This window comes from Oryzias melastigma, linkage group LG5, assembly GCF_002922805.2.
Source record: "Oryzias melastigma strain HK-1 linkage group LG5, ASM292280v2, whole genome shotgun sequence".
NCBI lineage: Eukaryota > Metazoa > Chordata > Actinopteri > Beloniformes > Adrianichthyidae > Oryzias > Oryzias melastigma.
The window spans coordinates 1,178,625-1,196,948 of record NC_050516.1 but is presented as its reverse complement, the minus strand read 5'-3'; positions in this window follow the sequence as shown (position 1 = coordinate 1,196,948).

Below are 18,324 nucleotides of genomic sequence, written 5' to 3'. Positions count from 1 at the left end.
TTCTCCTCCACAGAGGACCATTGTCTCCAGAGCTGCTTCCATCATCCTGATGTCATGGTTTGTCCCTGAGACGGCTGCCGGAGCTGCTGTGGTAAGACCTTTCAACCAGAAGTCAGAAACACAAAAGTATGGACACATACAGAGCCACTGTGCACACAAAAGCAACACTATCGCACTCGGCCTCTTTTGGTTCATCATCCTTGAGCTTGGCTGGGTTTGAATTTCATTTGCCTCTCATTTGCATGGCAGTTGATGCTTTTCTTGAGCAACACCTGAATTTGAGAGCTCACATGCAAAGCAGCCCTTCTCTCTCCATGTCCGGGGGCTTTATCCACTGACGAGGTACAGGGATGACAACAAAGAAGCAAGAGCTCTCTTTCAAATATTTGATTGGAATAAATTCACCTCAGCAAGTAAAAAAAAGATTTCGTTAGATCATTTCTTTGTTTGTTCCTCATAAACTCTGTTCATTGAGCTTTTAAATGGTGCCACTTAAGAAAAGAACTGTTGCTGGTATTGACCATTGACTGTATAAGAGAATTGAACTGAGGGAGTGTGACATCACTTTCAGCTGCAGCACCATTCTTTAAGATATGAATATCGCCATGTTGGAGCCAGACGACATCAGTAAGCAGTGACTGGTCCTGAGTTACACTCGGTCTACGTTTCTATGGCAACCACTCTTGCCAATCATTAGTGAGCTTGATGGAAGCCCCCACCCCTACTACTTAAAAGTGGATGAATCTGTCAAGGAAATGTCTGAAACGCTCGATGTGAGACCACATATTCCTATTGAGGCATCTGATTGGTCACTTTATAACTTGAATAACTTGCACTACAGAAAAAAAATGTGTCCGCTCCAAGAATCGAGATCATCTTGTCTACAACAGGGTAACTGTAATCTGAAAGTCCTTAAAACTAAAATTTCAGCACCACTACGGTGATCACGAAGATTTGTTTTCAAATGATGCTTTAGGTCTATATAGGAGGATGCCAATGGGAATCCCAAGAAGCTCAAGCTCCAAGAAGACTATTACCTCACCCAGTCAGCACTTTGGTTGTCTCTTACAATTGTGAATGTTTACAGGTCGACAGCTAAGAACTATCAGAACGGACACACTAGTGATTTTTGGTTTTCTATGGTTACTGGTAGGCCTGCCATACCCTTACCGTCAGGGTATATTGCACTGGTGTCAGCAGCGCATGCACACCAGGATGGACAATTCAAAGCCTCAAGTGCTGGTGTGTCTGCATGTCTTTTGGATACCATTCCTCTCCTCAAGTCTGATTACCTGGATCAGGTGGGTCCAGCCAATTAGAACATACCAGAGGAGGGTAGGCTGGGAAACAAACAGGAATGTGTCTGTCAGTGCCCACCCCTGCAGTCGAAAGGAACATGTGGGGAACGTTATGTTTGGTGATGAGTCCATATTCTATCTACAACTTTTGGTGGAGAGAGTGTAATGGTATGGGGTGGTGTCTACCTCAGTGGATTCATCATTCAGTGGGAAGGATGGATGAACAGTTAAAGAATGGGATGTTTCCAAAATGTGACTAGCATAAGAAGGAGGAGCTAGGCTTTTGCGGTTATGGTTTTTCCAAATGAGGTTCCTATTTATTGAACCCATACAACCTTCAAAAGAAGAGTAGATACTAGAATAAGCCATTTGGAATTGGTTTAAAACATTTAGAATTTTTTTTCAAGTTTCACTCACATACTTCACCTCTGCTGCTGATCCTAAAACAGATGTTTGTTACAAATGTGGCACCATTTAAAAGACTTTTTAACTACATATTATTTTTTCAGGAAGATTTGTTTCAACAAAGATCTCTCAGCACTGTTGTGTTTAGATTCTGCTGCTGCAAAAAGGCCCAGATCACAGACCCTCCACCACCGTGCTTAATATTTGCTTGAGGATCTTGTTTCAATTTCGATTTTATGAAGAAACAGCAAATATTTCCAAAAAGTTTTTCAAACAAAAATACAGAAGTACTACTCTGACAGAAATAAAAACACACAAAACACAAAAAAAAAAAACTACGTCCACAGCCGTAACAGCAGATGTGTTCCTGAAAAAGGTTTGGAGTAGAAGTGCAGCTCCAGCCGTGCAGCTGGGGTTTTTTTTTAACCTTTGCTCTGATCTTGAGATAAATTTGCTGGAATTCATGGTAATGATGAAAATCATTGGAAATGATTTGTGGTTTCTCCAAGTAATGACAGACAATTTATTTCATCTGTCACTCACTGCTTCTACATTTTGGCTCAGTAACAGATGTGTCTTATGTGTTAAAGTTTTCTTATTTCACTATTTTGTTGCTGCTTTTATAACCCGATAAAGTGTTTCACTCAGTCAATGTTTGCATTCATTGTACGACAAGTCGAAAATCCCAGTCAGACTAGATGTGTCCCTCCATTTTCAAGATTTTCAGGATCTTCGGCCCTGCCTGTTTGACTCGTTTCTTTTTTCTGATTCTGTTCAGCTCATCATCGAATTCTACGTAAAGCCCAACGGTGACAGAGTCGTCTTGTTAATATATTCCAGCAGCAGATCACATTTGTTCAGAAGGCTTCAAAGTAAGAAATCACAAAAGCTGAAATGATTAATTAATTGATTGTTAACGCATTATTTACCTTCATGTTGGGGCCCAAGAAGACTTGTGAGAATTAACCCTTGGTAGTTTTTTTTTACCACTTTTAGAATAACCATACAAAAATACCCATGTTTTTAATACAACCCTAGATTCTTGTTTTACAGTTATTTTTCCATTATATTACACAATATTTCCACAAGAAACGTAAAACTGTCCAAAAAAGCCTTAATTTCACATGGTAAGAGTCTTTTTTATCAGCAAATTTCACACAAATTGAGATGAAACCATTTTTTTGTTTTATAACAAACCTCTAATGTGTGAAAATAAAAAAAAAAAAGAAAGTAGAAGTCCAAAATGAAAGCAAAGACTTGGTCAAAGCACTGTGAAGAAAATAAAAAAAAAACAAAAAAACAAATGCATCTCCAATAAACTTTTTAAAATGTTCCAATGACTTATGTCAAGGGGGTACCACAATCATGGATCTTAACTCATTTTCTGTCAGTTTTAAGCCTAAAATTTCACAGCTAATAACTTATTTAAACCTGTTATGTTAAATTTCAAATTAAAACTACATTACCTGCAGATTGGTGTCATTCATACATCACTATAAACAACCTATTTATGCTGCTGTCTAACTATGTAGCCACAAAAGGGGTCCGAGGTTTGATCTCCCTGATCCCCCCACAGCCCTGATAAATACAGGGCTTTGGGGGGAAGGGCATCCAGCATGAAACTCCTGTGTGAATCAATGAAAACTGGTTTAACCCCTGAGCTGATGTGCCTAAGGGAGAATGAAAACAACCTAAGTCAACAACTCTAAACTTCCAAAAAAGTTTCTCCAGTCTTTTTAATATTACAGGCGATAATTTAAAAATGTTTGTGATTATGCTAATCTCGTCAAAAAATGTATTTCAATTGAAGCCTTTTAGATTCTTAACCCTCTCTATTACTGTATGGCAATAATAACTTACAGTTGTAAGTAAATGTTCTTGACATTGATGAGAAATCAAGACAAAGACAGATCCTTGTGTGTTTTGTTCCCTTATGTCCACTATGCGGTACAGTCTGGTCTGGTTTAGAATAGTTCAGGCAATTCAGGTGAGAGTTTCCATTCTAAGTTGGACCATCCGACACCCTGCATGTGAGTTTTAGACTGATAGCTTTGCGTCACAGTAGTCTGACTAAAGCAAAACCGCAGCTATCAGCAAAATAGAGGTCATTCACCAGTAGCTTTTTTTATTTGTTTGTTTGACTATATACAAGGCATTTAATGTTGTTTAAGAGAAGATTGTAGGTGTTGAAGAAGAATACAGCCAAATACACTTATGAAAGCTGTTTGGAAACGTTGGTGATGGTTTGGCGCTTTCTATAGTGGTAATAACCTACCACTCTACGGGTTCCATCGTGTGATGACAGTCTCTTCACTCTATGTGGTTCAATCCCTTTTTCAATGGAACCACAACCAACGTGGACCCAAAAACGGTTCGGCCTAATGGCTCAATTTAAATGCTCAAAATACTGGATTGCATTGTACCGTACCGTACCATACTATACGTACTGTACCGTACCATACCATTCAGTACTGCATGGAACCCTATCGTACCGAACCATACAGTACCGTATCATATCATACCATACCATACTATACCGTACTGTATGGTACCATATCATATCATACCATACTGTACCACACCGTACCGTACCATACCATACCATACCATATACTACCATACAGCACCGTTTCACATCATACCATTCCATACCGTACTGCATAGTACCGTATCATACCATACAGTACTGTATAATACCGTATTGTACCGTATCGTATTGTATTGTATTGTATCGGACCATAAGGTACCATATCGTGTCATATCATACCGTACCATATCATAACATACCACTCCACACCACACCATATCATACCATACCATACTGTACCACTCAGTTGAAACAAGGTTTTAGAAGACAAAGTGAGTTTTTTCTGTTTGCTTTTCTTGTGAGATATGGCCTGATTGTATAAGTATAAAGAAAGCTCCTGCGTGGATCAGATTTATCCAGAATCACTGTGAGGTGGGCAAACTGGGAAAGGAGGATTTATGGCTCAGCGGACTGCTAGTCTGCTTCGCATGAATGAAAAGTGTGAACCTTCTTCTGAACTTTCTCCAAGTTGGAGGATTAGGGACCCGAGGGATGACATAACCAGAAGAAACAAAGAACTCTGGCTGAAGAACCTCCTTCTCATCACGCTCCACTTCTGTGTGATCCCACTGTTATTTTCACACAGATCCTTATCTGGCTCCGTCTTCCCTGATGGAGAGGAGAGCTGCCCTTCCTCATGAAGAGGGATCTTTAACTGCAGGGCACAGGAGGAGGGAATGGACAAGCAAAGACAAGCGGCCCAATAAAGTCCATCTAAATATAGCAGGGCCTTTTTCCCCTTGTCCTTATAAAGAGCTGCTGGTGAATCCGGGTGGACTATCCTCCTCTCTGAACCGAGCGCTGATAACTCCCTCCAGGAGTTGGGAACGTTACTGTTGTCACAGGGAAACACACATTTCTGCACAAACACACACACAGTTTTGTCGTTTTGTAAGAAGACAGGGGAGGGGGTCAGTCCCCTTTTTCCTTGTAGAAGATGGCTAATTATGTTTGGGTGGAATACTAAAATAGGAGAGGTTGAAGGAAATGTTCAGTGAGGAAGGATGGGAGAGATGTGCGACTGGTGGGGGTTCCCGTGAAGGAGATTGTTCAAGAAACTTCAGACAAACTTCTGGCCAAAAATATCTCAGAGGATGGATTTTAAAATTCATTTTATATCAACACCATCTCCACTGCCTGCCCAAATAAGGCCTCTGTGAGCTTCTCTCTCATCGACATTGTGTTTTCTAGAGTTGCTGGTGCAGTTTAGGGGGGATTGTCTGGACTGCTTCACATTCAGCTTTTTCATGGAGACCACTCTCCTCTTTCTGTCTAAAGTGTTTATCTAAAACATGAAATGTTGCTCGTATTTTTGTTTTTCTTTCAGTTTCTAGGTTCCAAAGCAACAAAGAGGCTTGAAGCTAAAGTGTGTCCTCTGCACGACTTTTGATGGACTAACCAAATGATGATGCAAATCAACACAGAACATGCCTGTAAACTGAGGGAGGAGGTGAAGTCAGCCAAGGAAGAAGTTATGTGGTCCTCTGAGTTACTGCACCAGCTTGTTCAAGAAATTTTGGAATATTATTGAACCAGAAAGTTCCTTCAGAGAGAATCTTGGTGCCTTGATTGTGTGACTTCCCCCTGACCTTGCAAAAAGTTGTTTAAAATTATTCCATCAGGATGCTCTGGCATCTTGGGTGGTTGAAGGTCTTTAGTTCAATTCTGACCATTGACTGTATAAGAGAGCTGGACTGCTCCCCAATGGCGTTCCTAATAGGAAGTACCCACCGGTTCCAAGAGGCCAACATCTTGTAGACTTCAATTGAGAAATAAATGTTTCTCTTTTTTTTAACATGCTCTTCCTAATATTTGTTGGAAGATACTCAAGTTATAAACCGACCAATAAGATGTGTCAATAAAACTATGTGGTCTCATGTTGAAGCTTTTGATTAACAGATTTCCTCTAGCCCACTTTCAAGTGGTAGGATGTGGACTTTCACACATTCACACGGACGCACTTCCCGCGACAGGGAAGTGGAAGATCAATGTTAAGTCAATGTACAGATGCAATCTGAGGTCTTGGGGCACAATCTGGGCACGAAGAGGTTGATGCAGTGTGACAGCCAATCAGCGACTCAGCTTTGGGCATGTGACGTTTTCAGTGACTCGATCAAAGGGATCCATTTTTTTTTAACCCACTGGAGCCTTGGGGTTGCCGGAGACTGTCCCTGTTACTGTTGGGAACACCCTGGACAAGTCGCCACCCTGTCACAGAACCCATAGAGCTGGTGTGATTAAGCCTGCCAAACTAGCCAACCTCTCGGTGGATAGAGAAATGAGCTAGCAAGATCTGCTGCCCAGGGTGCTGCAGAGCTCACTATGCTGGCCGGTGGGTGGGCGATTGGCTGCCCGGCAGATGGATCGAGAGCCGCCGCGGGTGCTGCCATTGTAGTGGGCAAGATCACTCCAGCTCCATGGGCTTATGATGTTTTTCTCATTTTAATCAAACTAAACAAACAACATCAAAAACTCACAAACTCACTCAACATCAACCATGTTTTTCATGACCTGGCAACGAATGAAGTCCAGAAAAACTTTGGTGGTTGTTCCCCGACCTGGGCGTCAAGGCGTCGAGGAGTAGGTTTGATGCGCATCAACAGAGACATAATGAGATATGTACATTTGACATGAGAAATTCAATGTGAATGCAACATAACTCCTGAATGGCAAGAGTGCTTACCATAAAAACTTTACTCAGACCGACAGGGACCAATTATGGTTTACTGATGTCATCTGACTGCAACATGGCGACATCCACATCATGAAAATATGGCGACTGAATTAACTTTTGGAGCCAGAAAAAAAGGCATTTTCTGTGGGTGACACCACATTCGCTCAGTTCAGTTCTCTTATGCAGTCCTTGCTGATTGAAAATTTTCGTTTTTTCAGTTTTCTGGTCCTTCTGTTCAGTCAAACCACTTTAAATTACATTCGTCTGATCCTTCATCTTTTCCCTTACTGAAATAGTGTTGTCTCTACCTGGAAAACTGGCATGTGCACGGACCTGAACTCCAGAGGGAAAAGTCCAACCTGCTCTGACTTTACGAGGAGTTGGAAATTGTGTCTTGAAATAGCAGTAGTGCTAGAGGAATGTCTGTCGGGCTGTCTGAGGACGAAATATTGGAGAATATGTATGGGGCCAAGCAGGTGGTCCAAACGAAATATCAAAATCATAGACAGCTCTGTGAACCTGTGGTGGCAAAATGTTTTTTTTTCTATAGGCATACTGTGGGTGACAGGTCGTAGAGAGCAAACTACAACCATAAGTGTATGCAACTGACTTTATACTCACAAATACCTTACAATACGTTCCATTTTCATAATGTCCCTTCAAGTGGCCGTACTAGGGAACTACAAAACACCCGTGGACTCCCTTTAAGATGCTCCCACCCCTCTCGATGACCCTTTACGGGCCTGAACAACCCCAAAACCAGCCGCCATTTTAGCACTACTGACAAAGTTCCAAAGCAGCTGCCACCCTGACCAACAAGCTTCGGGTGTCACGCTGGTTGAGATCTGCACCTGCATCGAGTTTGGATGAAACAGCCGTCATCTGGGATTTTAAAATGTGGCACGGGCCGGCACAACTGCACCAGAAAACGCCAGTTCAATTCCTGTCACAGATATGAGGCCTGCCGCCATCTGTGTGCAGGAGGGGGTCTCAGCTGCCCTCATATACCAGCCGTGACAGCCAAGGTTCAGAGGGGGAAGCACTCACTGTATGCCTCTTTTGTTGACACCTGTTGCTCTTCGGGGTGTAACCTCACACTGGGGCTTTCTCCTGAGGAACACAAGACACTGTTAGTACAAAAATAACAGTTTTTTAACACCCAAATGTGCTCAGAGGGTTGTTCAAAATCCACCTTTTCTGCATATTTATTAAAAAGAAAGGCTACTTAATGGAAATGTGAGGAGGATTGATCTGTGTTTGTACAGAGCGTGTCAGTTTGTGGTCAGGAATCCCCCACAGAGAGGGGAAGCTCAGCTGTCAGTAGCTGTCAGCATCCGGGCCTCCCCGTCTCACTTCTGCTGCTCCGCTTCACCCCAACCTTCTCTTTCTTTTTCACCCTTGTTCCTCTTTCTGCGCCCCCTCCAGCAGCAGAGCAGGAGCAGAGGTGGAGAGGCTTCTTTTCGGAACGAGCATGCTGCTCTGTGATAAGAAAGCATGGCTCAACCCCCCCCCACACACCCACACACTCTGAAAAACACATACAGTGTTACGTCTACTTTAGGCTGAATCTTCTGGACCAACAAGTGGGGGGTAAGATAACTGGTTCATTTAAAGATACAAAAAGCAAAAGCAAAAGAAGAAGCCAGTTTCAATTTAAAAATCCCCCAAAATAAGTAATTAAATCCCACTCTGATCATCATTTGATCTATTTTTAAAGCATGTGCTGTGGTCTTTCAATTATGATTTAGTTTGTGTTGTTTTCTAGGACATAGTTTCTGCAGAGCGACAGTGGTTGAAATTTGCCTCTGAATTACTGAACTGTTAGTGTGGAGTAAGCCCACTCCCAATTCCCATTATCTCTTTGTTCATACTGCTAGCTTACAGCTATTCACCCCCCTAATCTAACGTTACTGGTACAACAACAATACCCAGCAATAATGGAGCTATTCAGCAGTACAGTTTTGAGCCATATGTCAGCTCGAATGAGGAAAACAAATACATGGATCCAGTCATCTGCAAGTTGATGCAAAATATTGAGCATAGAGCTTGTGGTCTGCCAGAGTAATTTCTACATCATGAATATGCCCTTTTTCAAACAGCATTTTTATTTCTGCTCCCAATTCACAACAATATGAATAAAGAAACAATCTGAAATGCAATTTTGAGCTTAATTTTCTCTATACATGTCGTCCATAATCAGAAAAATGCTAGAAGTAAAATACAGAAGCCAAAAACTGCTTGCCCCACTTGTTTTTTAGACTGTTTTCTTGTGATAATGAGAAAGTGGATCTCGTTATCGCAAGACACTGAACGTGGTAATGCCAGTCATAACCAACACCTTACAGCTCACACAAGGCTTTGGTGACTCGACCATGGATTTGAACTCACAACATTGTCTCAGGGCAGACACTCTACCACAAGGCCACTGAGGTGGAAATGAAGAGAGGGGGCTGGTGCATGAGACGGAATTAAAGTGTTTGAGGAGCGTACTTCCAGTATTATCGTATACCGGTCTCTAATTGATGCCGGTTTCCAGTAGCTGCCGGGTCTAACAGGTGTTTGTTTTTGATTGGCACTGGTCTCTCATAGTGGCCAGGCTCATTTAAGATCTGCCCATCCTTTTACGGGACACGTCGAGTGTCTGCGGTATTTGTGTTGTGAGTCAGTATAGCGATGGGCAATAAACGCTCATCCGATTTAGTGTTTAAATTTGGTGCGGTGGCATACGCTAAAGAACACTCTGGTGAGAAATCTGCATAATATTTTGGGGTGGATCCTAAACGTATCTGAGAATAGTACAAGCAGATGGCGGATATTGAGAAGACGGCTGCAGAAAAGAGCGAGGAGAGAGCGACGAATTAGGCAAACTGGTTTGAATGTGGATTACTGAGCAAAGCTGGAACAGTGTGCATGTCTCCAGGAAAAGGATTTGCATGAAAGCAAAAAGGATTTTTGATATGGAGACTAATGATACTTCTAAGAGAACACAAACACACACAGCTAGTGCTAATCAGAACATTGTTCTCATCTGAAATGTTTATCTGGTGGAGTTATCAGCATTTTGTGACCAAATTTCACAATAAAATGAACCCATTAATAAATACTGGAGGTACTATTGGATGATATATGGAAAATAGGTTAAAAAAATAACAACCTTTGGGGAGTGTTTCTTTTGCTGTTATTGAGAATTGTTGGTATAAGATGTAAGGTGCTTGTTATGACCTGCACTAACCACAAAATAAAGAGACTTAAAACAAATTACGTCTCAGTGCGGGAAAGGGAGAGAGCAATGGTACTGCATATTTTTTACTATCTTGATATCACAACAAAATGGTTAAAAAAAATAAAATAAATAAATATCAGGGCAGGCTTCTGTAATGTTTTATTATAAACTGAGATCCTTTTGATATTTAAACATTTTTCGAATATGATTATTTTCCTTTTCTTAAAAAAAGGGCAGTTTTATTTTCTTCAGATTCGGTTATTACACTGAAGATCACTTTCACCTGATTGAAACACAATAACAAACGTCACTTTACATCCCAATACATTTGTAACACAACAGTCCCATGGTGTCTGGAGCTGTTCAAGTTCCCCTTGTACCTCATGTCTTTACCTCTTATGAAGGTAGAAATTGTTCGTGCTGCATTAAAACACCTCCCTCGAAGAGCTGCAGTGAAAAGGTTGAACATTAACACATTAAGAGATGTGGGGGTGCAACAGCCTAGTTGGGTAGAGGGAGCTGGTGACTCCCTTGATACCATCAGATCTTATCAATTACTCTTATTTAGTCTGAGGGACTTCCTTCCCCCTCTGGCTCGTCTCATCAGCAGCAGCCTCAGTGCAGATGCCAGCAGGAGCCTGAGGAGCCGTCGAACAACGCCTGAGAGCTCACAGGCCTGAAGACTCACCATGATCAACAAGCTTTTATCATGTTAGGACTCCCCAGCACTGGACATTCTCCTTCCAGTTCCCTCACAACCTAAAAAAAAGTCACAGTGCATTCTCTGCCCGACACTGTCCAGGCATTTGTCTAAAGAAACACAAAGATTCTGCACTGACGCCTCCCTTAAAGTCATGATGAGAAACTTCTGGTACCTTCTCTGCTCTAGAAAAACACAGTTGGCTTTAATATGTAATGTTGCTTCAGTGGATAATGTAGAGTTAAACATTATTTTCTTAGGGTGTGTTCATAGATACATTTGGTTTGCTTAAAGTGAACCAGAGTTTGTTTCCCTCAATAATAGTAATAAAAACTTCAGTCTGAATACACCCAAGCAGACTCTGGTCCACTCTCGGACTCATCTTTCATGTGGTCTCGATTAGTTTCCAATCATCATCCACTCATTGAAATGTGGTTGGATGAATGCAGGCTAATTAAAACAACTTTTATGGTGATGCACATTGCTTCTCAAACTGTTTCCTCAACAAACTATATGTCATAAACTCTTATAAGTCTGCCTTCTTGACCATCGTCTCCTCAATAACCGCCTTGCAGCATGTACTGAAGTAGCAGTAAAAAGTGTTGTACCAGATGTTTAAATTGTTCAGCAAAATATGAAGTTTGAATAAGTTAAGCATCCCGACAAGGATTGAAAAGTGTAGGACTTCCATTATTCTTTCTCTTTCTGCTTTGACCACATAATTCCTGGCCAATGACTGAAGAGATCTTTAGTCACATGGCTTGTTTATGAGCTTTGGTTCGGAGCAGAAATGTAGACAGCAATTAAGCAAATTCGGTCTGGAACACAGACTTATCCCGTCTGAATACACCCTTGAAATCCACCGTCTTATTCATGTATGACACCAAAAAAATGTGTAGTTGTGATTCATAGTCGATATTGGTTCGTTTTTCTAAAAGATTAGATTCAATTCACTGAGCTAATAGGATTCAGGAAATCTTTAGCCAAAAGTGGATCTTAGAGATAAATACCTGGGTACTGAAAACTAAGGATGTAACAATTCTTTGTGAATTGGTAAAAATGCGATTCAAACTAGTCAACATGTTCAACATCGCAGAAATTAAAAAATCAATTTGTCAGGCCTGTGAAATGCAGAGGAGATGACATTTTTCCATGCAGGCTTGCTGTGAGTGTGTGCACACCTGTGTGTGTGTTGTGGACTGGATGGCAAGCTCTTCAACTGCACTCCCCTCCTTGCAGCTCCTTTGGAATCAAAGGGTGTTGTGCTGTGCTGGGGTGTGCTTTTTTCATGATGGATCAAACATGGAGCACAGCATGAACAGAGAATGAAAGTATTTGTGATAATTTCAGTAGTATCACTTTTAATTCATTGTGTAGAGAAAAAAAAATCGAAAAAAATCGAAATTGTGACTTTAAAATTGTGTAGCAAGTCAAATCGTGGCTTGCCTGAATCGTTACATCCCTACTGGGAACATTTTTTCACACCGTCTAGTCGCAGGTGTTTGCAAAATTCAAAGTGTTTCAGCACATTTGACTGTAATGATGACGTTATTTGCTGTGTTGTTCATTATGATGGCACTCGTCTTTTTTACATTATAGTAAAACAAATGACCATTCTTCAATCCAAATGTTCTTTTCCAATATCAATGTAATTCATTTTGAAATGATTTCATAATAGTATAGTTTGATTTGATTAACAAATGCAAAATACAGTTTTTGAAAAGCTGACATAATCTAAGTTGCAACTGTGTTGTCACATGTGCAGACTGAGGTTTGTTGGTGACATGGAAAAATGAGCAATACTTTCTCAAGAAAAGCCCTCAGGACAGTAGAGTATGCTGCTCCAGAAACTGTGAGTTTTGCATATTTGCATTTGTACACACTGACTGCTGATCCATATGAGAACAATCTTTTTTTTTAAGAAAGTGGAGCTTTTCTTTTTAATACATCATTTTATCGTATGAGGTATTTGTTTGTCAAAAACTCTCAGTTTGTGGATTTAAAGATGTTTTCAGATGGAGCACTGATGCATGACGGAAATCCTCTGTGGATTCCAAAATCCAAAAGTATTTTTATATTTTTCAAGAGCAGAGTGATAATTGCACAAGTTTGCAACAGTTAAATTAGTTCAAATGCTTTAGATTTTTTGTAGTCTCTCTAAGATTTTTCAAAAGTGTTGGTTCTAATTCTGGGAAAACAACTCTCATCATTCTCTAAATTCCTCCACTAACTGAGACCTTGCCTGCTTTTAACTGGCGGCAGGACAGTTAAGTACTTGAAAAGTACTTCAGTTTACGGCTCTGTTATGTACCAAGTCTTACCGGCTTAACCAGCTGAATTCTTCCCAACAGATTGTTAGAAGTCATTGGCAGCATTTCAAAAAGTGTTTTTCGTTCCTGTTTCTTTTCATCACATGCTTTGTGTGCGCTCGAGACGTTTATTAAAGCAGAACTCTAGAAGGCTTTACACAGGAGGAACACACCTAAAAGGCCAGCTTTGTGAGGGTCTGGAGGAAAGTGTACACGTTACATAGATGGATGGATTTATTGTATATCTGCTCAATCTACTGATGGAGTGAAAAAGTGAGATTAGTGTCGATTTTTTTAGGTCCACCACAATAGAAAGTGTTTGTGGCAGCTCACAGGAAAAACGAATGATATGTGATTATTTTTTTAAGAAAACGCTTTAACCCCTTAAAACAGGAGTGTCAAACTCAATCGAACAAGGGGCCAAAATCTAAAACACACTTTGGGTCGTGGGCCGAACGGGATAAACATTTACTGAACACTCTAAAACTAAATTTTTAAAACTTTAAATCAGTAACTTTCTAACATAATTATGAACTAGATATATAGCATAACCTGGGATAATGCTAGTGTGAATGTAGTGAACTGAATTTGACTGCTAAAGATGCTAATGCTGATAGCTAAAAATACTCAAGCTGATAGTCAGCTAAAATATGCCAAATTAGCCTAAAAAAGATTAAAAATTGGTTAGCCAAAAATGTAGCTAAAAAAACAGATAAACTTCAAAATATCCTTAAAAAATGAAAATAAAACTAAATTAGCCATAACTAGCATGTAAATATGAGCCTAACTCCAAAATAGCCTAAAAACTATAAAAAAAACCTACATCAGCCAAAACAGCTATAGCTGAAAATGAGCTACACTCCAAAATAGCCTAAAGAATCTTAGTAAATGCCAAAATAGTCCTAAAAGCTAGCAGAATGCCAATTTTTAAAACTTTAAACCTTAACTTTTTTGCATAATTATGAATAATAAAAAGGCAGGAATATTATTCCAGAATAAATCATCTTAAACTCAAATAACTTTCAATATTTTACTCTACAAAAAAATATATTTTGTCAAAATGATACAAGTTAAAAATGAGCGCAAGATAACATTGTGCCATTAATAACAATAAAATAAAATGATCTGGATGGCCAGATATAATTACCCAGAGGGACACATGTGCCTTAAAGCATATTGATGCAAATATACATCATTTACATAATTTAGAGTAATGTAAATGTAAGTGATTTTTTCCCTTTGGAAACAAATTCAGACATCAATGGGTTAAGAATCCTCAAACTTTCCTCTCAGGTTTGTTTTATTTGCCTTTTTAATGATTAAAGTGTCACATCTTTAGAATGATTTTACTCAGACCTTACAAACCAGCCGTCGTCTTTGTACTGTCTGTTCTTTCAGCGTCTGCACAGATCAACCTGAAGAGTGACAATTTGCCCTCCCCCTCAGGGGGAGGCCTCCCAACCCTCTCTACCTTATTTTCCCCGTCTTCGGCGTTATCTAAGTAACTTGTTGGTGCACAAAAAAAGCCACAGTAGAGGAAATGCTTTCTGAGCTCAGATTGTTGGCAAATATAGCATGAAAGTGGGGCTTATCTGACTCTGCAGCATCTCCAGGCCCCCCTCCTCAGGTCAGGGCAGGCCCTGTTTGGGGGCCAGACTTCATTAAGGTTCTTGGACACACAAAAGCTGCAAGGTATATAAACATTTGCAACAAGCCTGAGGAATGTTAGCACACAAATAAAATGTTTGCATGAAGTAAAATTAATGTTTGTTTTCAGAAGAGAAAACTGGAAAGCGTCATCATCCATCTATGCAGCCCAGTCTGACCAGATGACAGATACAAAGATCATCTTTTTATCATTTTCTTTTAACTTTGGCAAAATTGTTCCCAGTGGTCTATATTAAGACATATTTTCTGCAGTCCGGCAGTTGTTAAGAAGAATATTGTCTCTGCCTGTTGGGAGGACTATTGGTGTGGAGTAATCCCGCCCCACTTCCCCTCCCCATTGCTGAGATCTTGGAATAGGGAGTTTGTGGCCGGCCCAGTGTATTTTCTACATCACAAATACACTTTCTTTAAATGGCTTTTTTTTTATCTGCTCCTGATTCACAACAATTTAAATAAAGAAATGTATTTTTATCCATCCATCATCCAATCCATCCATTTTCTTAACCCACTGTATTTCTTTCAGAGTCGCAGCTGTCAGAGCTTTGTAAACTTCTAACTTTAAATCACGTGAACAGGAAAACAACACAAATAGTCACAGAAACAAATTCTGCTCTCCTTGTTTGGCCCTTAAAGCTTTGAAGGTCAAGTAGCCACAGGTTGGACCGAGTCACATCATTTGGTCCGGATCGAGTCCTGAACCTCCCCTTTGGTCTGTATTCAGACTGCCGTCTACTGGACATTTTTGTTTCTAACCAAAGCTTGTAAACAAAATCATGTGACTAAAGATCTCTCCAGTCATTGGCCAAGAATTATGAAGGCGGGGCAAAACAACGAGAGAAAGGGTAAAGGAAGTCCTGCGCTTTGCAATCCTTGCCAAGCTAGTTTACTTATTCAAACTATATATTTCGCTAATCAATTTGAACGCCTGAATCAACGTCAGGCACAATTGATTTGGTACGGTGGAGGAATGCTGCTAGACCGTTTATGACATATAGATGGTTTATGACATATAGATAGTTGGGAAAACAGTGGGAGAAGCAATGTGTATCACGTTCAAAGTTGTTTTAATGAGTCTGCATTCAAACGACCACTTTGTTGTTTTGCTACTCTCTTTATATCCCATAATGCCTGGATATGATAGCCGTTTTGGCCCAGTTACTCCACTCCAAGCCTATTCAGATTGATGAAACTCAGAGCAAACTGGGGCTCTGAGTGGAAACGAATTAAAACCACCTTGAAAGATGAGTCTGAGAGCGGTCCCTGGTTCTGACCCAGGGTCTCATTGGATGTAATCAGGCTGAAACTTTGTTCTGGATTATTGGGGGAAAAGAACTCGGTTCACTTTAAGCAAACTAAATGTATCTAATCTGAATAAACCCTAAGTCATGGCAACTAGACGTGACATTTTCTTTCTTTGAATATATTGCAAAATGTTTTAAGAAAGAAAATTTTATGTCCAGTTCCCATGATTCAACTTTAAGATGTCACCTGGATGAATCTGAACCTTAACCAATCTCCAAACCCGTTGCAATAAAGTAAGAAAAACTGAAAAAGTAAATGTCATTATGCAAGCAGGACATGTCAGCAGGATTGAAAGTGCAGACCGTGAGGTTTTATCTTCTCCTAGTCCTGATTAAAGCTGCAGCCTGATAAGCAGGGACTGTTTCTATGACAGTTCTGAAGAAAACGTCAGCGTGACACGACACACAGAGAAGAGCCTGCTCTGTGTTTGCACGTGAAGGGGGGGGCAGTGGGAGACGCGGTATGATGACTCAGCACAAACAGGGTCTGCTGGGGCCCTGCACGACCTCATTCGTCAAGCTGACGCCCGCTTCAGTTTCCACCTTGTGGATCACAAGGAGAAAGAATAGATGGTGGGGAAGGAGGACCGCAGGTGAAGAAAGAAAGACATGATCGACGGGCAAAAAAGTCATGTAAACAAATGTGTGTGTTTGTGGGTGGGGGGTGTAACAAACTATGAGGGAGGAAGTGATAGATTAACAGAGACAGAAGAGAAAGAACCTCCTCATTTTACCAGTAAACACAGCACAGACATTCACACTGCTGAGCATGAGTATTTGAGAATTTGTGACATGATTCAGCAGAAAAACTGCAGCATCTTTTCTGTTTCAAATGTGGAACGATTATTTGACAACACTTTCAAATAGATATTCTTGAAAGGGAAGGAGTCTAAGGCAGGACAAGGTGTAGACACACTACTTTACTTCAGATGAGGGGTCTGCAACATGTGACTCTTCATCCCTCCATTATGGCTCTTTGGCTTTGAAGAAAGATGCAAACAGTTTAAATAAATAATGAGTTTTTAGTTTTGGTTGAATTGTTTTAGTTATTTAAAGGGCCTATATTTTGCTAAATCAACTTTTTTGAGCTTTTGAGTGTATTATAATGTCTGTGATGTGTGTCAGTATATGGAGTAAATACATTGAATAAATTGACCACAGAAATTAAAATTGCACAACAAGCCCTTTTCATTTTTTTCCCATTATGTTTGAGTTTACAACTCAAGGTTGTACTGCATCTTTTTCCTTTTATTTAAAAAATGTAAAAAAATTCTCACAAAATACGACCCCTTTGCTTCATTCATGTAACTTTGAGCGTTCCACTACAAACCTACTCTCTCCCAATCCACAAAAACTACTAGGTCCTCACATTGTGATGTAAGAAAGTGAGGAACAGCCCCTTCCACGATGAGTCTGGTCTGTCAGCTAACACAAACACACTTCCTCCGTGGAGCTATCGTGCTCGGCGAAATGTTTTCATTTCATATACACAATATGCACATCCATCTGTGAAAAAGTTTGCATGTTGTTTGTTTCCATAGGTAAAATTTAGAAACTCCGCAGAGGCCGGCTCTAGGGTGACATCATTAAATGGGGCGGGGCCTCAGAGATCGAGTCGTCTTTCTTCTGGGTAGAAAAAGGATGTTTTGAAAATAATTTATATTTAATAAAAATGTGTTCTTTAGTGTGCCAATAGCAAAATATTATTACATATTGGATATAGTTCATCCTGAAAGGCCATGATATTGATGCTCTAAGTTTTGTCATTTAGATTTTTAACATCAGATATCAGAGCAAAATTGTGGAATCCAAATATTTTTTAAAAACTCACTGTTGGAGTGGTTTACCATTAGAATAAACTTAAAGTCTCCTTCCAGCTATATTTGATCTACTGTAAAACGTTCCCAGTGGTCTTTTAATGGTGATTGTGTGGTTTTTATCCTAAATTTTAAAAAACTTATTTTTGTTTTTTAAGACATATGTTCTACATCACAGCAGGAGCTCATTAGAAAATTGCCTCTGCTAATTTCCCATCAGCCCTTTGTTTACACTCTTTCCTGCTAGCTTCTGGCACCTCACAGCCCAAGCTACTATTAGCGTGGCAAAAAAAACTGTAATATCAGAGCTTTCCAGCCAGTTTTGAGACAGATGGCAGCTCA